The sequence below is a fragment of the Microcebus murinus genome, chromosome 13, assembly GCF_040939455.1.
Source record: "Microcebus murinus isolate Inina chromosome 13, M.murinus_Inina_mat1.0, whole genome shotgun sequence".
Taxonomy (NCBI): Eukaryota; Metazoa; Chordata; class Mammalia; order Primates; family Cheirogaleidae; genus Microcebus; species Microcebus murinus.
The window spans coordinates 32456534-32481918 of NC_134116.1; positions in this window are offsets into that span (position 1 = coordinate 32456534).

Genomic DNA, 25385 nt, shown 5'->3' on the forward strand with positions numbered 1-25385 from the left:
AAAATGATGAAAATCTGGGAAGAGAAGAAATTATTTTGTTAATTTGCTCAACAAATATTTCTTAATCACTTATTATATACGTCTGACCTCCTCCAAATACCACAGAACAAAATCAGTGAAATCACTTGATATGTTGTGCCTTTACATTCTAGCAAAGGTAAACAGACAATATAAAATAAATATATTATAATAACTAAGAAAATCATAGCTAAGCTAGGAAATAAGTTCCAAAAGGAAAAACAAAAGACAATTACAGCAAATTAATGGAGATTCAGAGGAACATAGTTATACCTTTAAAAGGGGTGAATCATGATCAGCGTCATTGGAAGGATAATATCTGAGCAAACGTTTGAAGAAAGTAACACAGTCAAGGCTGCAGAGAACTTAAAATTGGGTTTGCTTTGAAAATACTGAAAAACTAATTCCCAAACCACAGATTCCTTTATAAATCTTGGGCCCACACCATTATTTGACACATAAAACAGTATTTAAAAGCTTTTAAACAATTTCAACAAATGAATATTTTTGAGAAACCATGAAGTTAGAGTTGAAGTTCACTTTATAGACTTGGAAAGATTTGCATTACTATGAATCTTTTTTTAATTTAAAAATATTAAAAAGGTATAAATGTTTTTATTATGTGGGTTATGTCAGGGATATAAATGTGCCTATCACCTGAATAATATTCATTGTACCCATTAGGTGGGTTTTTGCTTCTGCCCTCAGCCCTCCTCCCCACTGCTTGATTTCCAATGACTTTTATTTCCCTCTGTGCACTTGTGTGCCCATCAGTTAGTTCTGATTTATTAGAAAGTACATGCGGTATTTGATTTTCTATTCCTGAGATATTTCACTTAGGATAATGGTATCCAATTTCTTCCAGATTGCTGCAAAAGGCATTAATTCATCCTTTTTATGTCTGAGTAGTACTCCATGGTATACGCGAACTACATTTTGTTAATCCACTCATGAATTGATGGGCACTTGGGTTGATTCCATATCTTTGCAATTGTGAATTGTGCTGCAATAAACATTTGAATGCTGGTGTCTTTTTGATAAACTGATTTCCTTTGGGTAGATAGCTGGTAGTGGGATTGCTGAATTGAATGGTAGTTCTATTTTTAGTTCTTTGGGAAATTTCCATACTGTTTTCCACAGGGATACTTTGAATCTTGCCACACCTAAAGGAATGCTCACACCTGGATAAACAATCAAACTGTAAGTAAAATTCTTTAGGTGCTTGAGTTGTGCAGCATTTAAGAAGAAGTCACATTAAGAAGACCTATGATTTGGGACTATACTCAGCAGAGTGTTAGTAATATTCCTATCTGACACTTTTCCTTCTGACAGAAAATCTCAAAAAGAAAAAAAGCCATTGAACATACAAAACAGTGATGCAGAGGAGCCTTGGGACAAAAGAAAGAAGGTAATGACTAGAAACAGTGAACATGATTTTTCCCAAAGTAGCAGAATTTATTCATTCACTTATAAAATAGAAGCAACTAAAACAACCCTTTCTATACTATATCTTTTTTAAGTGGCATAAGAGTTTCATCAAAAAGAGAAACAACAAAAATTATTAATATCATTTTCTTCTTTATTCTTTGAAAGTCCCTAGGTCACTACATGGGCTTTCAGATATTCACTTAAAATATGAAGGAAGAATTCTTCTAGCATTCAGGTAGAAATTGAGGTTATGGCAGAATAATCATGCTGATGCAGATACAAATACAAGAAGTATAATTGATATAATGACAAATAAATAATATCCGATAAAAGCTCTAATAATAAGATGTAATATAACTAAACATATAGTACTCAGGAGGTAGATAAGAAGAAATTCATTGTGCAAGTTCATTTAAATTACTCAATAATTTAAACTGTAATTCAGGAAATATCTGGGCTCTCTTTTACCTTTCTTTTAAGAAGGTATCAATGACACTTAAACCATATGGGTTATCAGAAGGTGCCTCTTCTGCATACACGTTTGTAATATGCTTTCAGGTTTGTGTGTTCTTCTGCTTTTTGGAATCCACTGGAAAATAGTATAGGATAAGCTCTCCTTGAGACCTCCGTACTCTCTCTTCTATCTCCAAAGTAATAACAGTATATATGGTATACATCTATAAATTTCATTCCTAAATTATTAATCTTTTAAAGGTAATTACAGTTTAAAATAATCAAATTTCAAACTTCTTGGATAATTTGAATTTGTCTTTAATTTAATATTAGAGGTACTTAAAACTTTTAAGCTTCTACAACCCTGTCTCCTAAACTGGCTTAGTTACCCTAAATTTATGACACTAAATACACCAGGAAGTTCTATATTGCATACTAAGTTTATTAATGACATGTTTTAGGCACCTAAGCAAACAGAAAAATTTTTAAAAATCAGATAGCAAATACATTTTGGAAATAGCTTCTCATATATTTTATATATATGAGAAAACTTATATGAATATATATGTGTGTATACATATATATTTTATATTTTATGCAAAATCAGAAATCTTTAGAATTTTCAATCCTCATCCTGTAAGATCTTTCTAGCCCCAATAAAAAATAAACCATTCCTGCTTAAAGAACCAGCCAAATACTGAAGAGGACATGTGCATTTTCTTTTCCAGATTTCCTTTTAGGTTTTCCCTGAAGTTAAACAGTAGGGATGCTGGTTTATTTTCCTTTTTACATATGTGGTGAGTACATCACCCAAGGTAGAGACAGCTAAGTTTTTGTTTAAGAGAGTACCATTATAAAGAACATAATATGCAAGTATTTTTTCTGTCAATCAGGAATCTGAAATTGCTCTTGGAGACATGAGTTATTATACTGAGATGATTCTGGCAATTTTATGATCAACTCATGCAACTATGATTCTCACAAAGAGCCACATTCACTTTTGACTTTTTGTGAATACAGCTATGTGTGTGTGCATGTGTATGATTTTAAAAGTTTATAAAAAGTTAAAAATATTTGTTAAACATATATCAGTGCAACCACCTCTTAAGAAATTTCATATGAAAAATGTACAAGACACTTGTAGACACACATAGAGCTCATAAATAATCCATTATTATGATTTTTAGGATAAATCTTTCTGATTATCTTATATTGTCTTAACTACATATTTAATTATTGTAAATGTCTTTTTCTATTATTGTACATGTGTTATGCTATGTTATTGCATATAATCCATACACTTTGTCTAGTGCCTCTTATAGTGTCTCTCTTTAGAATATGTGAATCGGGGCAGTGAGGAAGGTACAGTGAGTGAGGTGAGTGAGTGAGGCACTCTTCATTATGGTGAGGACAAATGTCAGAATAAACCCCAAACTCAATAATTAGCTAAATTATATTTTATTACAATATTTGAAAATAATCAAATTAATGCAAAAATTTCATGATTTAAAAACATCAAAATTCTCAAAATATATTAGAGTGCTCCCTGCACTTGCACAACTTGTACACATGAGCTTCACCCTATTTTTGACAGTGGGTTCAGTACATTTTTATTCCCAAATGCTATGATTCAAAAGTGTTTTCCAAAGTTCATGTGTTGGAAACTTAATCCTCAATGCAGTAATGTTGAGAAGTGGGCCCCAATGGTAGATGTTGGTCATGATGGTTCCACTCTCATCAGTGGGTAAATACTGATTATGGAAGCAACTGAGGCTACCAGTTCCATCTCCTGCTCTCTATTCCTCTCTGATCTTCCACCATGGGATGACACAGCGAGAAGGCCCTCACCAGATGCCCATACCTTAATATTGAACTTCCTAACCTCCAGAACTGTGGAAAAATAAACTTCTTTTCTTTATAAATTACCCAGCCTGTGATACTCTGCTATAGGAACACAAAACTGATTAAGAGACCCATTGATTTAGATAGAGATTGTGATTATCCACATGATCTTCTTTAGCAAGTGAGATGTTAGCACATATTAAGCAAAAATAGTCTTTCTATGTGCTTTTGTAATTTGGCTTGACCTCTTGTACTCTGTTTCTGGATGAAAAGAACATGCTGTAGAGATCATCGCTGGTTCTAAGATATGAACATAGAAGAAACAAGACAAATATGACCCATAGTTTGGGATCAATATTAAGATCAAGAATGACCTGGGCCAAGATCAACTGGACCCTAGTAGAATGCCTACCAACCTTCAGATCCTAGAGCAAAAAACATACATAAATTTATTGTAAAGACACATAAAAGTTATATTTTATTAAACAGTTTTATTATAATATGAATTGTAATAAATATTTATATTGTATTATAATATGAAGTTGAGGTTTATATAAGTGCATTTGTATTTATACCATTACACATTAGAAATTTACACTTTGAGAACAGTTTGTGAATGGAGCACAAGTAATATATTGAAAATTAAACAGTCAGACAAACAAACAGTCAGACAAACAAAAAGAGAAAACCAAAATGGAAGAACAAGTCATCATAAGGTATTGCAATGCCCAGCTGTCAATAACATATAAAAAGTACAAAATTTTGAAACATTTTAATAAACTCTTGAATAGAATTAATTTATGTATAAATAAATACGTAATAATAAGTGTGTATCTTCATGATTTTTGAAAAACCACATTCATTGAAATCCTGCCATTTGCAACAAAATGTCTTTGGTCATACATATATGTATGCATTTATGCTAGATGTCAACATGGGCTAAGAATTTTTTGTATACAGGGTCTTTGTTTATTCAACTTTGGTAGAAACTTCCAAAGAACACTTCAATCAGTGTTGGATGAGTTTGATAAAATTTGAGGAAAGAGATACTGCTGATAGTATTGTCAATTGCTTCCATATTAGAGCCAAATGTTATAATATACATCAGCATTTGGTTATAAATCTCTCTAACCCTACAATTTTAAATGTGGAAAATTTTCACAAGAAAATAAGGCAAATCTACAGAAAGAATTGTCAAATATGTTCAAGATATTTTATGGTAATAGGAAATTAGGTAAACAAAAGAAATTATAATTATTAGATAATCGATTAAATAATTCTGTTTGCATATAAAAAATCGTGGGTCAAATATTATGAGTTAGAATTACATATATATGTAACAGAAAAGGGGATTTTTTTAAAGCAAATATACTGCTTGACTTATTTTTATAAGATGTATGTATCATTTTTTGATAGTAAAATACATGAGAAGATATACGTTACATATTTAAAAATCTTTTTTTAAAAGGTTGGAAATAGAAAATACTTATTTTATTAATTCAATGTTTTATGCTTTTTCATAGGACTATTTTTTAAGTAAACTATTACATATATAATTTGTGATAGCATAAATGTAAAGAAATGATATTTCTCATAGCTTTAAATAAGATTTTTATGCAATCAATCTTTAAAATATCCTCTAATTTTGTATTATGTTTTTTCTTTACCCAGTATTACTTTCTTATGGACAAAGGATTCATTCTTTTTTATCTCCACAATTCCTAGCATGTATGACAAGACTGAATGAGAAGCAGTGTACTCTACATAAACAATTTTATTAGAGAATCACTGATTTGGAAATTAGTCACTTGACTTAAGACTTTAGCATATGTAACTTTGAAATCAGACACCCATTATGTGCTTACTAAACATCTGTTTAAATGGAAGCGTTTGGACAAGCTATATAATATCATAAGCCTTCAGCTTAATGATTGCAAAAAGAGAAATAATAATAACTGCTTTATAAAGTTATGGTAAGCATAAAAGGTAATCTATGTAAATTTCCTGCAGTATTGCATATATTGAGTTGCTAGAATTTCAATGAATATTGATTTAAAGTCAATGGCAATTATATTTTTTCCTGTTTCATGTAAATAACTTACTTAGCCAAATAGAATAAGCTTATTAATTTCCCAAAGCTAAAGATTCTGAAAAGGACAACATAGTAGATATTCATGTTGAACTGTAGCTGATGTGTGTGCACATAAAATGAATGTAAGTTCTACCATTTACTGACTTTCTCAATTCACAAAAAATTAAATAAATAATTTGATGACTACCTCCATATTCTGAATTAATTTTATCATCTAGCATTTACTCAAAAAGAATCAAAAGAAAATTTTAATTAGAAAAATATTTTTAGTGAAAAAATAGCCGTAGTATATATAGGAAACTCAAAATAACAAAACTACCACCATCACACACACACACACACACATACACCCCCCACACACTTTTAAAAATGTATACATATTTCACTATGAATTATTTTAAAATATGCGCTTAATATTATTAGTTAAAAGAAAATGATATTTTTTAAAAAACAGAGCTTGTATGAAGATATGCAGCAGATAAAAACATACATTTACAGTGAGAAAGTAGAGACAAAGAACAAAATATAAAAAGCACAGAGGATATATAGGCAATTTACACGTTTGAATGACGAATAAGCACCTTACACCTCACGTGAGCGTGCACACACGCACACTCACTAATACAGAAAGTGTAAACTAGTAAAGACAAAATAGGCTAACAATTAAATTTGACTTCATAGCAATCACATTGTTAAAAATAAATTAATAAGAAATAGGAAAATATGGTCTAACAGTGACAGCAAGCCTCAGAGGAAGTTTTATATGAGTATATTTTGTACAAATGGAAATTCAGTGATTTTGTAAATATAGGTTAGAATATTTTGAAGTTAAAAAAGATATAATGCATCTGTCTCTATTCTTAGAATCTTTTCTATATAAATGAGTGTATTTGTACTCAATGATATATTTTATTTATATTAAAATCACCTTTTATAAAAAAACAAAATTCAAAAATTATATGAGAAATCATGAAGAGAATTGTCAAGTAAAATAATGTATATGAATTAAATGGAATGTTATACAACAATTAAAAATGCTAAGTAGACTAGTATATTCCATGTCATTTAGGTGAAATATTGTTCAAATAAAAATGTGATTGAGAGCATTGTGCATAACATGTCATTTTTAAAGCAATCACAAACATATATAAATTATGTCTCTACATATTTTCCAAAGTGTGTACATATACATAAGTATCTGCTATTAAAACACACACAGACACAAAATATGGAAGTTGCATACATCCATTTTTTAATAGAAAATGATAAAAAAGAAGCAGAATATGTGGAAAGAATGAAGACAGGGTATGGACAATTAACCAAATAGCAATGAAAAAGAGATTGCATTAAATCCAGAAATAGGTATCACATGACCTGATTTATATAACTGCTTACATATGTATACATCAGTATGCATATCTATGCATAACTCCTTAGCAAAAAGTAGAAACATATTCACACTTATTAATTCATAGTGCAAAGTTAAGTTGGTACTAAGTATGTATTGTAGATTTTATTGGGTTTTGAGTGTGTATGCGTGTGTCTGTGTGTATACATTTGCATGACCAAGGACAACAGTGTGGTGTTTTAGGTTGTGGACTTTTTCATCAGAAAGGTGAGTACAGAATACAGATAATCTTAACTATGCTATATATTTTTACATTATTATATATCATGCATGCTTTAGACTTGAAAAATGAATAATTAAGAGACTAAAAATTCTGTGAATATTCATAAATAAATGAAAATAAAATATAATAGAATATTATGTTTCAAATTTTGTATTTTTAGTATGTTTTGTTTATTTGTTTTTTCATAGTCTTAAAATTATATGTTTCAGTGTGTTTTGGATATCCTTTTCCCCATATTGTGATTTTATATATTCACACTAGTAGAAAATCATATAAGAAATCCTGAAAAAAAATTGCTGAACTAACAATGCAAAAGGTAGATTCAGTGAGCACAAATTGCATATGAGGATAATTTTAATCATTTGACCATTATTTCCAATTGAAAATATTTGTCATTTATGTGGAGGTAAAGATTGTAATGAAATAAACCTTTATCATATATTTATTTATATTATAAAAAACTTTTAAAGTTGAGAAATATTATCTAGGAAATATCTTCTATGTTTGTGAAAACATCTTTCCTACTGATATGATTAAAAGAATTTGTTTTGTATGTTTCAAATGATCCTGCAAAGTTTTTTATTTACTATTTGTTCTTATTCAGATAAAAACACAAAGAAATTACTTATTCCCTGGTATTAAAGATTTACTAAAACAAGGAAAGATGATTGTTCCCTACTTTTTTGATGGTACTTACATACATAGAGTGAGTTTGAAACATCTTTAGAAACTTTGAAAGAAATTATAACTGGAATATTGTTAAATGACAAGATTAAGCAATTGTTTAACTTTATTGTTGTTTTTTGCACATATGCACATAATTATATTATGTCAAGAAACAGTTTTTTAAAATATCCTTTAAAGTTTCATTATTTTATCTTCCAGAAAAAAATAATGAAAATAGATAACTTCCTAGTCAATAAAAGGTGTAAAAACATATAATTCAAGAAAATATTAATAAAATGGCTGTCAAAAGCCGTGGGTGTCAGGCATGGATATGTGCTCCATAAGTGGAAAGAACTAGCAGATATGCTTCCCAAAATTGAAGGGAAAACTCTTAAGGATAAATCCAAATTCCTCATTTCCACAATAAAAACAGGATATATTTTAAAAACTGCATGGGGGGCAGGGGGGAAAGGGCATTTATTGAAACCCTAAAATCTGTACCCCCATAATATGCTGAAATAAAAAAAAAACCCTGCAATTATATGTAAATTATAATGGATCACAATGACACCACAAAATCCAAATCTAAAGGAATCAATTAATATGTAAGAAAATAGGGCAAAGGATTGGAGCAAACATTTTGCAAAAGAGATAAAAATGGCCAACAGATATATAAAATAATGCTCAACCTTTTCCCTAATCTCCAGGGAAGTACAAACTAAAGCCATGATGAAATATCAACTAACACCTGTTAGAATGGCTACTTCAAAAAAGAAAAATTGTTAATTGAAATTGCAAAGAGGTTTGGCCTCACTAACAGAGAACCAGTTATTGAAGCAAAGAAGATTGCCAAGGAAGAAAGGAATTTTTAATACAAAAGACATCTGTTGGCAGAACAAGTGAAGCAGCCTTAAATCCACCTCCCACATTAACAGAGATCATGGGCTTTCAAAAGAGGGTCTATATGCATTGGAGCAGATTGTGTTGAAATCAACAAGCAGCTACAAACATTTGCGCAGGTTAGTGAGGGATAGTGAATCTTAGAGTCAGGAAGCCCAGGGGCTTCAGCATCTCAAGTCGTTCGTCTTGCAGAAAGTCTGTCATGTGGGAGAAACAACCCAAAAGGTCTAGCAATTAGTTAAAAGTTACAGGGTTCTGGTCATCAATCCCTACCTGCCTGAGAATCTAAAACATCAGAAGAGGATTACCACAGAACATACAGGATCATTGCAGTTTTTTCACAGAGCTGGTTAAAAAATGGTAAGTGTTGGCAACGATATGGAGAAAAGGGAACTCTTATACACTGTTGGTGGGAATGTTAATTAGTAGAGACATTTTTGAAAATAGTATGGAGGTTCCTCAAAGAACTAAAAATAGAATTACCGTCTGACACAGCAATCCTATTTTTGAGTATATATCCAAAGAAATTGAAATTAGTAATTTGAAGAAATATCTACACTCCCATGTTCATTTTAGCATTATTGACAATAGTAAAGGTATGGAAGCAACATAAGGATTCATCGGTGGATGAATGGATAAAGATAATGTGGTATATCTACACAATAGAATAGCACTCAGCCTTTAAAAAGAGGGAAATTGTGCCATTTGCAACAACATGGATGAAACTGAAGGACATGTGCTAAGTTAAATAAACCAGGCACAAAAAGACAGTACTTTATGGTCTAACTTAAACATAGAATTTAGAAAGTTGATCTCACAGAAACAGAGAGTAGAAAGGTGGTTACCAGAGGTGCAAGGCAGGGCATGGGTTCAGGGAAAAGTGTGTGGAGCAATAAGAGATGTTGATTGAAAGGCATAAAGTTTCAGTTAAACTTGGGAATAAATTTTAGAGATCTGTTGTATTAAATGGTGACCACAGGTAGTAATAAAGTATTATGTATTTCAAGATTGCTAAAAGAAGAGATTTTTAATATTCTAGTCACAACAAATGAAGATTTGGTGAAGTGATGGATGTTTATTGGCTTGATTGAATCTTTCTACAATATACATAAAAACATCACATTATATACCATGACTATGGATAATTATCATTTGTCTATTAACAATAAAGAGATTTTGAAAATAGAGAGAATGCTAACAATAAGTTGGCCAGTCTTAAAAAAATCATTTCAAAATAATTTTTCAGGTGAATGATACCAAAACTTTCTAGATTTTGGGGACATATAATTTGTATGATATTTAAAGTCCTTAAGCATCTAATGAAAAGAAGTTTCTGAATTAATTACATAAAGAAAGCAATGGCTAATTCAAAAGTCTTGTATTTCACACAATACTCTAAAGATAATAGCACTTATTATATTCAAAACATCAAAATTAATATATAAATAAAAAAGCAAACAAATATAGTAGTATATTAAAGGATTAAGGGCCCATGGCAAAGTAACTTCTATTTGTGAGAGCAACGACAGTTGAATATTGGAAATTCTATAAATGTAATTATCCCCTTTTAGAAACCTAACAGGAAAAATAATTTATCACCCTCTTAGTAGCTGAAAATGTATTTGATAAAAGGCAATTTCCATTTTTTAAAAAAATGTAGTAATGTAGTAATAACAGATAATTATAAAATAGATTAATTATAGGTACAAAGTTCTTGTGTGAATGGCAAATAAATCCAGGGCAAAATCCAAGGTGTGCCTAAGATTGAGAGCAGATTTGAAAGGTTTGCCTTATTTAAGAGGTGAGAGGGTTTACCCATTGTAACAGGAGAAGAGAAAATATATTAATAAAAATGCTCAAAGGGTGGTCACTTCATGGAATCTATTTGAAATTCTGGATGATTTTAGTATAAAATCTCACTATTAAGATCAACTAAATAAACTTGAGCAGAGGAAATAGTAGAAAAAAATGAAATTAACAGTTTGGTTCTGTTTGAAACTATTCTAAAGCAATAGAATAGTTCTAGAGAAGGTAGTCTAGAGAAAGGAGAATTTTAAAATCTTTTTTCTTACAAACCAGTATACCAATAGTAACACTTAACAAAGGTAAGTAAGAGTACTGAAATATCCATACACACACACACACACATATATATAATATATTTTAATTAAAGTATTTAAAAAACCGATTGACTGGCCAGGACCGGTGGCCCACGCCTGTAATCCTAGCACTCGGGGAGGAGGCTGGGGTGGGAGGATTGCTTGAGCTCCGGAGTTCAAGACCAGCCTGAACAAGAGTGACACCCTGTCTCCATTAAAACTGAAAAAATTAGCAAGTTGTGGTGGTATATGCCTGTAGTCCCAGCTACTCAGGAGGCTGAGGCAGGAGGATCACTTCAGCCCAGGAGTTTGAGGTTCTTGTGAGCTAGGCTGATGCCACAGCACTCTAGCCCAGGCAACAGAGTAGACTATCACAAAAAAATTAAATAAATAAAATTAAAAAAATAAAAACCTATTGACAAAGTGAAGATAGTTTCAATAATAACTATTTGATTTAATTATATACATAAGACATATATGGTATTATATAAAATATACTTATATAAATATAATAATTTTAAATGACTAAATCTTTTAAAACAAACCAATATTTGCCTAAATTAACATTTGATAAAACTTGATATCATTTGAGTAAAAGAGAACTTCAATCATAGAGTTGCTATGATGTAACAATAAAATATATTATAGTACAATTTAAGCTGTTGAGTCTATGAGTCATAGGTCTATTTCATGCTATTATTTCTTTAACAAATATTCATTTTTCTCACATCTTAATATACTGAAAATTGGATTTAATATTAATTTTTTTCTAAAATAATGTTTTTAAATTTCCTAGGAATATTTTATTGACTTTTAGATTTTATTTCTGTTCCCTGCCTATTTTTCCCTTTTTTGCTAATCAATTTCACCCTTACCACCTCCTCTGTAGGACTTCATCAGGCCCTTCTGGATGCTCACTTTCTTTTCATCAGCTATGGAATAACGAGGTCATGACTTAAACTCTCAACTCCTAAGTCTACGTTAATTTCTTCGTATTTAACTCCAATTATGTGAATTTGTCTTCAACTGCTTATATAATAGCTCCACATAGATATATTGTTATTATTTTAGACTTATCTTGCCCAAAGGTAAGTAATATGTCTTAATTCTGATCCTCTTTTTATTGGGATTCTGATCTTTATTCTTGCTGTATAATAATATCAAAATTCCTTTAAAGGCTTCCAGAGGCAATTATTTTTAAGGGATGATGATGTCTGTGTAAAGTTAGAAAAACTTTATTATTTTATTGGGAAGATTTAATGTTATGAGGCTTTTAACAACAAACTGCAATTGCTTTATTTTCAATAATATATTCTAACTGTAGAAGTGGTAGTGAACATTTATGGTTAGTATTTCTAACAACATGAAACTAACAATTATTAACTACTTGACTGTAGCACTTTAGGATTAGATGGCTCTGAAGTAATCATACTTGACATATGTAATCTGGCTCATAAAAAACAGCCACTAAGATTTTAAGAGGCGCATTTAACAATTGATTATAGGATATGGCAATATCATTTTTCCAATGTTATGGTAAAAAAAGGAAATGATTAAAATATTTGAATGTCTTTAGCTAGAGCTCTCAAAAATTAATATATAGGAAATTAAATGCACATGTGTTGTCAAAGTTATTTACAGTAACAAAGATGAATAATTTTATGGCATGATTATCAGGAGAATCAGAACACTAACACATCATGATTCTCTAGAGAAAATTTTCTCTCTTTCTCTTTTTTTTTAATTTGCCATCAGCCAATGGTAAATCTTGAAGATGTCCCCAATAAATCTGTACTTATTCCCTTTGCCACAGTTAATGGATTTCTCTACACTTCATTTTACACTATAGAGCAGGCGTTGTCAAACTATGGCCCGCAGGCCACATGTTTAATTTAATATTTAACTTTTAATTTAATTTTTAATATTTAATTTTTAAATAATTAATATTTATTATTTTATTAAATAATTAATATTTATTATCTTAATAAATATTAAATGTATTAAATCATTAATATTTAATTTTTTTGAGATAGTTTTTGCCCGTTTGTTTTTTTTACTTCAAAATAAGATATGTGCGGTATGCACAGGAACTTGTCATAGTTTTTTTTAAACTATAGTCCTGCCCTCCAACCGTCTGAGGGACAGTGAACTGGCCCCCTATTGAAAAAGTTTGAGGACCCCTGCTGTAGAGCTTCCATTTATATTGGGGTAGGGGAGAAATGACACAGATGATTGGGATGGTTCCTCATAATTTTGTTTCCAGAAATTCTCTCTTCCTCTCGACTACACCCCTTGCATTATTCTCGTTACTGCTAATGACTCTGTATTATAACAATCCCGTATCAAACTTCTGTGAATTCAAGTTTCTTTTCATAAAATATTCATGCAACTCTTACTAAATATCTTAATAACAAAAGGAACACAGAATTATGTTATTTTGAAGTATAGTAGATCTTAGTAATGGATTGTGTAATTTACTTTTAGAACCACAAGTAAAATGAAAGGAGGAAGTGTCTAAGGCAAAAAACAGAGTGTTAGGAAGAACATTTCTTCTCATTCTCAAGGCCTAAAACTAAATACCAAGGCTCTCTGCAGTCATCTTTTATTTTTCACTACTTTCTGAAAGTATAGCTTTTCTTTCCCTTTCTTAGCTATTATTTTCTCTCACAATGTTCAGTAAATAGATTGTTTGCCTGAGTTCAGTAAATCATATATTGAATCCTTGAAAGCCATTGGCATTTTGGTTAATTTTCTTTTTTCCTTTAGAAAAATCCTTGCTATTGTATAGATACCTAGTTCATACAAGGTTCTCATTAATTTTTATAATATCAGAGAGCATTTTGTTTTTAAGCTACAGGTATGGATATATTCACATCCCAAATTTAACAGAGAGAATATAATTTAATGCAAAGAGTTTAGACGATGTGGTGATATTTCTGAAGATGGAGGAGACTTTTAATATGAATGAGAAAAACACAAAAGATTGGAATTTGAGTTATAGCCAGTTGTGAACTTTTAAACTGCTTTCTGCCTTGGAGACCTAATAAAGTACGTTGAATTACTTTGGTGGTATTCATAATCTTTAGCTCATGGCATTGAAAGTAACAAAATATAAAACAAAGCAGTGTTTTAAGGAAGGGTAAGTCTTTATGACACAGGAAGCAATACCTCTTTCTGTTACTCAAAAACTATATGGGATACTACTTTAACAGGCTGTGGATGACAGTAGCTGAAAAACTTGAAATGCCACTGATTCTTCCTTCACCAGATACTGTTCAAGCCTTCAGGGTTTGGTTTTTGTTTTGTTTTGTTTTGTTTCTTTTATCTTGTTTTGTTGCCCTGGCTAGAGTGCAAGTGGCATCAGCCTAGCTCACAGCAACCTCAAACTCCTGGGCTCAAGCAATCCTCCTGCCTCAGCTTCCTGAGTAGCTGGTACTACAGGCATATGCCACCATGCCCGGCTAATTTTTTTTCTATATATTTTTAGTTGTCTTCCTAATTTCTTTCTGTTTTTTTGTTTTGTTTTGTTTTTTGTTTTTTTAGTAGAGACGGGGTCTCTCTCTTGCCCAGGCTGGTCTCAAACAATCCACTGGCCTTGGCCTAACAAGAGTGCTAGGATTACAGATGTGAGCCACCACACCTGGCCAGCCTTCAGAGTTTTAAAGGTTAATGTGTCTAATATTTTCCTTAATGACAATAAATTATATAACGACACATTGTAGGTCACCATAGTTTCAAATATTTTACAATAAGAAAGATACCATCATAAGAGTTAAGTTTCAAATCAAGAGATTTATAAAGTTCTAACAGGAGGTTTATAAAGTGTTAACTATATTATTTGGTGGTGAAATAAAATAAGTAATTTCAAATAGTGTTTTTTAGCCCAGTGGATTTTTCAGAACCTTTCACAGTTGTGATAGCAAGCTTCAAAAAATTTATTTTATATGTTATTAAGCCCAATAGTACTATTCAATATTTTATACTATAATCATAGGCTATTTTTCTAGAAATATAAAAGTAGGCATTTAAACTTTAATATATTTGAAAAGTGATTATAGTATAAACATATAACGAACTGAAGAGATTTAATTACTTTTCTTTATGTGTGTGTGTAAATCAAGTTTATAGCATCCCCTTTCATCTCCTGAAGTCTGAACTAATAGAGGCATAAGTATCATTAGAGAGGAACCACAGTACCATATGACATTATTGATATGTGGCTTACGTGTGAGGCAAGTGGGATGCCAAGGCCTAAATATTAGCACCTGGTAGACAAATCCTCCCCAAACATAGCCAGTGTAACACAGTCGCAAACCCCTGTTCCTCATGGGTCCTGGCCTTTGTGAAACATATGAAGACAGAAACTGAACACGTACTTGCTCTGTACAGTTTGTAGCCAAGAGAGAGACAAAGATAGGGAAGAGAGAGAGAGAGAGAAGAGTAAAATTACCAAGTTCTCCTAGTTTATTCCCACATTTATCAATAAATAAAATCATTCTTTGTTCAAGGTTTATGAAACCCAGGAGTATTAAGTTATTAAATGACTTGGGCTCTTTCCACATGAAAAACCATTGTAGGAATGAAAAAGAAACTAGGAATACGAGTATACAACTCAAAAGAGAAAATTGGTGGTTTTGTAGTTTCCCATCTTCTCTTACCTCTTATTGTTCTTTTATGTGTCCTCTTGGTATCCTTATTTACAGTGTAGATCCTCCTATCGGAAACAAAAACAAACATGATCCTGAGTTAATTTAAAAGTTTTACCCTAAGGCTACATGGCTCTCATGACATTTAATTCACTATTCAATGGTCCAACTCAAAACAAGTTCAACTACATAGTCCACTATGAATCAGACAATGACAGTAAATTACATAAAATTATTTCAAAAAATTGCAGTTTAATACAAAAATGCCCCAAATTTGTGTATAAGTCTTTTAACTATCAAAGGGTTTGCCTGTGTATTTATTGAAGGTAGATTGAAGCTTAATTTTCAATTCTCATAAAGGTTCACATCCAGAGTCAATTTCCAAAGGAAATAATTACTGTGATCAAATTATTTTTCTGATGAATATAAAGTGCTATAAATTTAAACTTATCCTCATATTGTTTTATTGTGCTCAATATCAGCCTACAGAGGTTTAGATAAGAAATGTATATTCCTTCAGTGAACGTGTCCTCACACTCTTTCCATAAAAATACATTTGGTTTCTTCAGAAATTCAAATGTTCCTTTAATCTGCCCATGCTTAATTTTCTTTTTCTTAATTTGGTAAAATTTACTTATTTTTAATTGATAAATTAAAATTATATAATTTTATCTTGTACAACATATGTTTTAAAATATGTATTCATAGTAGAATGGCTCAGATGAGCTAATTAACATAAATATTACCTCACATATCATCTTTTGAGGTGAGATCACATAAAATCTACTTTTTTATTGATTTTCAAGAACATGATACGTTGTTATTAACTATAGTCACCATGGTATACAAAATCTTTTCAATTTATGTCTCCTATCTAAAAGAAATTTTATGGCCTTTGACAAACAACTCCCCAATCCCACTCCTACCTCTACCCCCAGCCTCTGATAACCACCATTCTACTCTTGACTTCTATGAGTTCAGTTTTTTTAGGTTTTACATTAAGTCTCACATGCCCAATTTTTGGGGAACAAGGAATTAAGAGGATATGTAAGATGTTCAGAGAATATGATTCTTGAAACTGAGATGATATATGTTTTAAATTTCAAATTATTGTGATGATAAGAAGATTATATGCAAATTGAGTTGCTGAAGAAGAAAGAAGGATAAGTATTTTGGAGGAGAGGAGAATAATCTACTGTGAGCATATGGTACTGGAGGGACTATCATAACATTGGGATACTCAAGAATTCTGACAGAAGCACAATTGATATAGCCACTGTCTTAGAGAGTAAAAATAAGTGGTCAAAACAGCTGTATGTTACTACAAAGAGGAGAGGTTTTGAGTTATACTTTGATGGCATAAAATTTGAAATTTGGTGTTTTTAGAGAAGAGTGAAGGAGATTCATCTGGACAGGACAAATAGGAATTAGGAGGAAGCCTAAACTACCTCTAGACTTAGTAGGAAGTTGGTACAAGGAAGGTAATATATTCTGAGGAGCACATAGATACCTCCAGCTAGTGAAAGACAGAAAAGAAACTCATACACAACATGTTGGGAATATAAGAGGCTCTTGCATTGGTGGAATGTGAATTACATAAAGCATTAAATAAGTGTGCTAGGAATTTTAGAAGCGTGAGATTTTTAACTAAGAAAAAGGGACATATAGAGATAAATACTGATTAGAATGTAGGCACTGAGAGTTTCCTTATATGGATTTCTGGTATTTGGTAGGGACTGTTACAAATAGGGATAAATGTAAAATATAAATATAATTATCAAATAAATATAATTAATCAAATGCCAGAAATGGTCAAGAAGACTCTGAATATTAGTGAATATATTTGATGTTGTTTACTTACCATGAGTTAACTGGATTCTAGACCTTCCTTAACTGATCTATATTAATTATGGAGACTGGATGTGGAGTAATTTTGCTTTGGACCTAGAAATCCTCCTTTAACCACTGGTGATGACAGTGGTAGTGGTGGTGATGGTGATGTGGTGGTGGTAGTGGTGGGGTGTATGTGTGTGTGTCTGTGTGGTATTTCACCAAATTTTCATGGCAAAACTTATCTTGTACTTATGCCTTTAAGATAAAACAAGGAGTGTTCTGATTTCTAATGAAGTTATTTTAAAAGTTCTAAATATTTATTTATTTTATATATACTAGAATTAAACACTTTAGGAAATAGATGGCAGATGGTGCGAACCAGGTTTCTAATAGGTGGAGTGAGATGTTATAGGTAAGCAAGGGGAGAAGTCTAAAATAAAACATATGGCAACGAATAGAGTTGGAGACATAGTATGAACTCCTGTTCAGCATAATATAAATAGAGATGTTTATATCTAGAAATATTTTTTGTTATTTATATACAGAGGCTAGTATACACACATAATTCCTTGCACTTTCAGTGATAGGACCTAGAAGCAGGAAACTCTAGCAGCAATGAGCTCACCTAGCACTATTATCTTGATTTCTATGCCATTCTCCAGTAAAATAAACCAGATTTTCTTGAAGAAATGACTGAATCTAGGACAGGGAAAAGAAATGTACATGATAAGTCTGGATCATCTTGTAGTTTCAGAAAGTCGGATAGTGCTTTGAACAGTTAACAATTGAACAAGCTGATCGGAGTAGGTAAAAGTGATACAGAAATCAACTGAAACAATTCCCAATCTTTAAGGCCAGGACAATTTGTGAGCTACAAAATAGTAAACTAGCATTAGGTCATAAGCCAATTATAAAATATATATGCATAATTATAATTGATTGAGCTTTGTCTCCCAAAGGATGTGTTCAAATACTAAACAATGACATCTGTGAATGTGACATTTGAAAATAAAGTCTCACAGATGTAATTAGTTAAAGATCTTGAGATGAAACCAACCTTGATTTAGGGGTTTAGGGCAAGCTCTATATAAAATGGCTGCTATCCTCAGAAGATAATGAGAACATATAGAGAGACACATAGAAACTGTGGGAAGACAAAGACAGAGATTGGAGTGATATAGCTAAAACACGAAAATAAACAAACAAACAAAAAACAAAACAAAACAAAACAAAAAAAAGAACACCAAGGAATGCCACTGGAGTCAGAAAAGACAAGAAAGGATTCTTCCCTAGAGGCTTGGCCTGCTAACACTTGGATTTCAGGCTGTGACCTTCAGAATTGTGAGAGAATAAATATCTGTTGTTTTACAACACAAAGTCTGTAGTAATTTGCTATGGGAGCCCTGGGAAACTCATGAGATAATTCCACACTGATATTAATAAATGATTAAATAAATACATATGTCATAGCGTATAGACAAATATCTCGTGTATAATAATTCTAAATAATCTATATAGATATTCTTCCTCAAAAAGATGGAACATAACACCCCACTCCTTAAGTGTTCCCTGCACATAGTGACATCATTACAAAATGTGCAATGTAAGAAAAGGAAAAATAAAAGAGAAACTGTACAGTGGAGATAGTTGGCAGATTCTGCCCCAGTGAGGTAATAAAATTTATCATCAACAGTAATACAGTCTTACTATTACTTCCATGATGTTATTTGATTTCTGGTTGTTTTGTGTGTTTCCCTGTCAATAATAACATTGAATATAAATAGACTAAACTCTCTAATCAAAGACATAGAGTGTCTCAATGGATTAAATAACAAGACTCCATCTATTAAATATGACATTGGCATTTTCACGGCAATTTTATGAATCTGCAAATCACTTTTGGTAGTATGAACATTTTAACACTATTGATTCTCCCAATCCAAGAGCAAGATATGTTTTTCCATTTGTTTGTATCATCTGTGATTGCTCTCCTCAGTGTTTTGGTAGTTCTGTTTATAGAGATTGTTCACCTCCTTGCTTAAGTATATTCCTAGGTATTTTATTTTCTTTGTCTCTATTGAACATGGTATTGAGTCTTTGATTTGACTCTCTACTTGATAATTATTGGTATATAGAAATATTACTGATTTGTGTACATTGATTTTGTACCCTGAGACTTTGCTTAATTTATTTATTAATTCCAAAAGTCTCTTTGTGGAATCTTTGGGGTTTTCTAGATATAAAATCATATCATCAGCAAAGAGGGATAGTTTGACCTCTTCTGCCCCCATTCGGATACCCTTGCTTTTCTTCTCTTGTCTGATTGCTCTGGCCAAGATTTCCAGCACTATGTTGAATAGAAGTGGTCATAAAAGGCAACCTTGTCTGGTTCTAGTTCTAAATGGGAATGCTTTCAATTAAGATAAAATAATATGAATCATCAATATTTTTGAACTTTTATCCTACCAACGTAACATAGAATCAAAATAATACAAGAAAAAATTCAGTTGAGTCATTGAGAGGTGAAAATAAATATTTTAGAAAGGAGATCAGGGATAAAATAGATTTGTAAATTATTTAATCAAAATTTCATCTGAAAATGTGAATGAAATATTTTAGATAAGGGATACTGTACTAGCAAAGGTGAAAATTAATACAGTAATCCTCTGCCTCCAATCCAGGATTTCATTTTTTGTGGTTTCAGTTATCCAAGGTCAGCCATGGCCCAAAACTTTATATTAAATAGAAAATTTCAGAAATAAGCAACTCATAAATTTTAAACTGCAGGTCATTCTGAATAGCGTGATTGACTCTCACACCATCTCTCTCTGTCCCACTCAGGACATGACTCATCCCTTTCTTTGGAACATCCGCCCTGTATCCACTCCCCACCCATTGGTCACTTAGTAGCTCTCTTGATTATCAGATTGACTGTCACAGGATCACAGTGCTGTGTTCAAGGAATCCTTATTTTACTTAACGATGGCCTCAAAGCATAAGAGTAGTGATGCTGGAAATTCAGATGTAGATGTGCCAAAGAGAAACTGTAAAGTGCTTTGTTTCTGTGAAAAGATAAAAGTTCTTGACTTAATAAGGAAAGGAACAGAAACATATACTGAGGTCCCTAAGATCTATGGTAAGAACAAATCTTCTATCCTGAAATTATGGAGAAGGAAAAAGATATCTGTGCACAGCATATATAGGGTTTGGACTATCCTCAGTTTTAGGTATCTATTGCAGGTCTTGGAAGATATCCCTTAGGGATAAGGGTAGAATGTAAAAGGGTGTATGTAAAAGCCAGAATATGTGTATAGCAGGTATTGTGGCAGTGCTAATTATGCATTAATCTTCTTAATCCCATTTGTTTGAAAAGAAAATTAGAAATTTGAAGTAATTATGTCAAGTCCTCAAAAGAAAAACCTTTCATTCTATGTCTATTAAGGAAAATACACAGGATATTTCTATTAGTAATATAAACTTTTAACACTGTTAAACAATACATTTGTGGATTTCTGTAATTAAGAACTTGATTTTACAAAGTTAATTTCTTTTCATAGCAGTTCATTAAGATATGAAAGTTTGTCAAATAAGTAATTATTTTGTACCATTTAGAGGATTAACATAAATTTCATTTCTTGACATTAAGATAATATTCCTACTGCTTCTCTTATGGAGTATGCTTTCTGGGATCTAATAATACACAAAATAATAGTTACACTCTAATATTTGTTACTACTGCAAGTTCATACTTGCTTTTTAAAAATTTGTTATCATTGATGAATTTTACCTTTTCTCTTTTCCCATAAGAGTATTATAATAATATCTCAAAATAGAACTCTGAGTGTATATTTAATTAATCATGAAGTGCTTGAGGTATTTCTGAAAGCTCTCTGAATATACTGAAAAATAATATTTAGATGTATCAGGGAGAATAGTGTTCCACCAAACCATTAATTTTGGGTCAGGAGTCATTATATATGCTGTTAGGTGAAACCATTGTCTTTCAATATTTTTATAACCTGGATATGTCAGTGTCTCCATTTCAAAATTATGTCTGACTAGGTCACATAATACTTATTTGAATCTTAAATTTATTCTTTAGCACTGTCCTACTTCTTTCAGTTGATCCAAACTCTGAGGAAATAAAACTCACAGTCATTAAGAAGAATCAAAAATAAGTAAATAAAATAATATCAAAATTAACATATCCATGTACTATTTGCAACAATTATTCCAAAAGTTCTCATATACATTTTACCCAGACTAAACAATTTCTGATGTTTTATTCCATTTGCTTGAACATTAATAACTCAAAGTGCATTTTCAAAGAATAAGGAAATAACTACAGTAGAGTTTAAGGCATGACATTTAGTATTAATATAATATTATTGTCTTGACTAGAGTCCATATTCCAATTTCTCATTGTCCGAATTATGTTCTTTAAGTCTTCACGTTGTGATTCTGGTTCATTGTCTAGATAACCCCACATTATAGTTAATTGTCATGTGTATTTGTTCTTTAATCTCAAATAATTTCTCATTCTTTCTTTGTCTTTCATGACCTTCAATTTTTAAGGAATTCGGGATATTTATTTTGTAGAATTCTGTGTTTGGGTTAGTCTGTATTTTCCTCATTATGAGATTCAAACTATTCATTTTTGGCAGAAGTACCACAGAGGTGGTGGTGTACTCTTCTATGTGCTTCATGTCAGGAGCTGCGCGATGCCTGCCATATCCATTATTGGTATTGTTACCTTTGACCACTTGGTTAGCATGTTAACTGTAAATTTTTTTACACTGTAATGGTATGATTTTTACTTCACAATTAAGCAATAAATTGGGGAGAGATATTTTAAAACAAATATTCTGTTCCTCATCAAAATTGCACTAGCTACTTTTAGCATACATTGATGCTAAATGAAATATTACTATTAATATGATTAACAAATATTGTTTTACTAACTCTATAATTTTATCTATATTTATTATTGTTGTAGCAATATTTTAAAAAATCTTTCTCTTACTATTATTTTATTATTTTATTTCCTAATATTTTGATAACATGATGGACTCTGGGATATGTATATTTTTCTGTGTGTTACATTCCATTATCATCATGATTTACTTTGATGCTCTCATTATCCATATTTGGTCAGTATGTGTACCTTCTTATTGACTTCTGTGACCTTCATCATGTATCATGCACTTCATGCCTTTAAAAAACTAAAATAAAAAAAACCTTTCTTACTATCTGGTATAACAAAATATTCCATGCACATCTTAGTGTTTTACCTTTTTGATTCCATAATTAGCCATTATCCAAGGAGCTCTGAAGAAAACTGTTACTCAGACACCAGTATATTGGTGCTAGATGTGCTTGCTGCCATTGGTTGTCACCATGTGTAAGCTCTACAGTCGTTTACACATACATATGTGCTATACATATGTATCTATGTTCTCATATTACATATATATTTTTCTGTTTCTATCATCTATTTCTATCCACCTGTCCATCCATCCACCTACCTACCTACCTTTCTATCTACTATATGATCATGATAACCTCTGATTCCAATTAAGCATCATAGAAGATATTCTTTCTACCTTTTCATATAAGTAGTTTACTCCTCCAGCAGTGAGAAGCCTAACATCTATTAACTTCAAAATATCTACTTGTTTTCTAAATCATAGGGAAAAAAATGTCATTATTGAATTTGTGAAACATATCTTTGGGAGAATAAAAATAACATATCATGGTAGATCTACTTGTATCACTTTAAGCTATCTCCATATCGCTTTCCACAGAGGTTGAACTAGTTTGCAGTCCCACCAGCAGTATAGGAGTGTTCCTATCTCTCTGCATCCACACCAACATTTATTGTTTTGGCACTTTTTGATAAAGGCCATTCTCACTGGAGTTAAGTGATATCTCATTGCAGTTTTGATTTGCATTTCCCTGGTGATTAGAGATGTTGAGCATTTTTTCACATTTTTGTTAGCCATTATTCTATCTTCTTTAGAAAAGTTTCTGTTCGTGTCCTTTGCTCACTTTTTGATAGAGTTGTTTGATTTTTCCTTGCTGATTTTCTTGAGTTCTAAATAGATTCTAGTTATCAGTCCCTTAGCAGATGTGTAGGATGCAAAAATTTTCTCCCATTCTGTAGGTCATCTGTTTGCTTTATGAATGTTTCTTTGGCTGTGCAGAAGGTTTTTGGTTTGATCAGGTCCCATTTATTTATTTTTGTTGGTGCCATGATTGCCTTTGGGGTCTAAAGAACAAAGGACAATCTACAATAAAGACACCTGCACTTCAATGTTTATAGCAGCATAATTCACAATTGCAAAGCTGTGGAGACAACCCAAGTGCCCATCAATACGTGAGTGGATTAATAAAATGTGATATATGTATATCATGAAGTATTATTCATCTCTAAGAAACAAGGGTGATAAAGCATATATTGTATTTTCCTGGATAGAACTGGAACCCACACTACTAAGTGATATATTCCAAGAATGGAAAAACAAGCACCACATATACTCACCAGCAAATTGGTATTAACTTATCAGCACCTAAGTGGACACATAGGAATTACATTAACTGGGTATTAGTCAGGGAGTGGGGGGAGGGTATATGCATATATAATGAGTGAGATGTGCACCGTCTTGGGGATGGTCACATTTGATGTTCTGACTTCAGGGGGGAGGGGGGCAAGGGCATTATACATAACCTTAAAATTTGTACTCCCATAATATGATGAAATAGAAAGAAAGAAAGAAAGAAAAAAGAAAGAAAGGAAAGAAAGAAAGAAAGAAAGAAAGAAAGAAAGAAAGGAAGGAAGGAAGGAAGGAAGGAAGGAAGGAAGGAAGGAAGGAAGGAAGGAAGGAAGGAAGGAAGGAAGGAAGGAAGGAAGGAAGGAAGGAAGGAAGGAAGGAAATGGCATATCATGAAAGGATAGAAGTCAATATTAGTTTATAGTTATTTTTTAATCTCAAACTAGGGTGAATGCTGTGTTTGAGATTATTTTTTAAACTTGCTATTTTCAATTAGCAATATCTTCTGTCTGTAACTTCATAAGAGTTTATAGAGATCTTGTCACTGGCAACCACCATTATACTTCCTGTGTATATGAAATGAACTACCCTATGTATCTCATATAAGTGTATAAATGGAATCATACTATATTTGTCCTTTTGTGAATAATTTCACTTACTATATAATGTCTCTAAGTTTCATCCATTCTGTAGCATGTGCCAGAGTTTCCTCCATTTTTCAAGGCTGAATAATATTTGATTCTATGTATATACCATATTTTGTTTATTCATTAAACAAAATGGAAATTTGGGTTGTTTTTACTTTTTGGCTACTGTCATAAACAAGAGTGTATAAATGCCTTTTTGAGTCCCTGCTTTCAATTCTTTTGAGCATATACCTGATGGAACATATGGAAATTATATGTTAACTTTTTGAGAAATCACCATACAGTTTTCCATAGTGGATGCATCATTATACCTTCCCACAGCAATGTTAAGATTTCTAGTTCATTGACATCCTTGGCAACACTTGTTATTTTCTTTCTTTCTTTCTTTCTTTCTTTCTTTCTTTCTTTCTTTCTTTCTTTCTTTCTTTCTTCTTTCCTCTCTCTCTCTCTCTCTCTCTCTCTCTCTCTCTCTCTTTCAAAAGCCATTCTGATGGGCATAAAGCAGTATCTTATTGTAGTTTTTAATATGTCTTTTTTTTAGATCTAGTCCTATGCTGTATGAATAATAGCAATGGATTT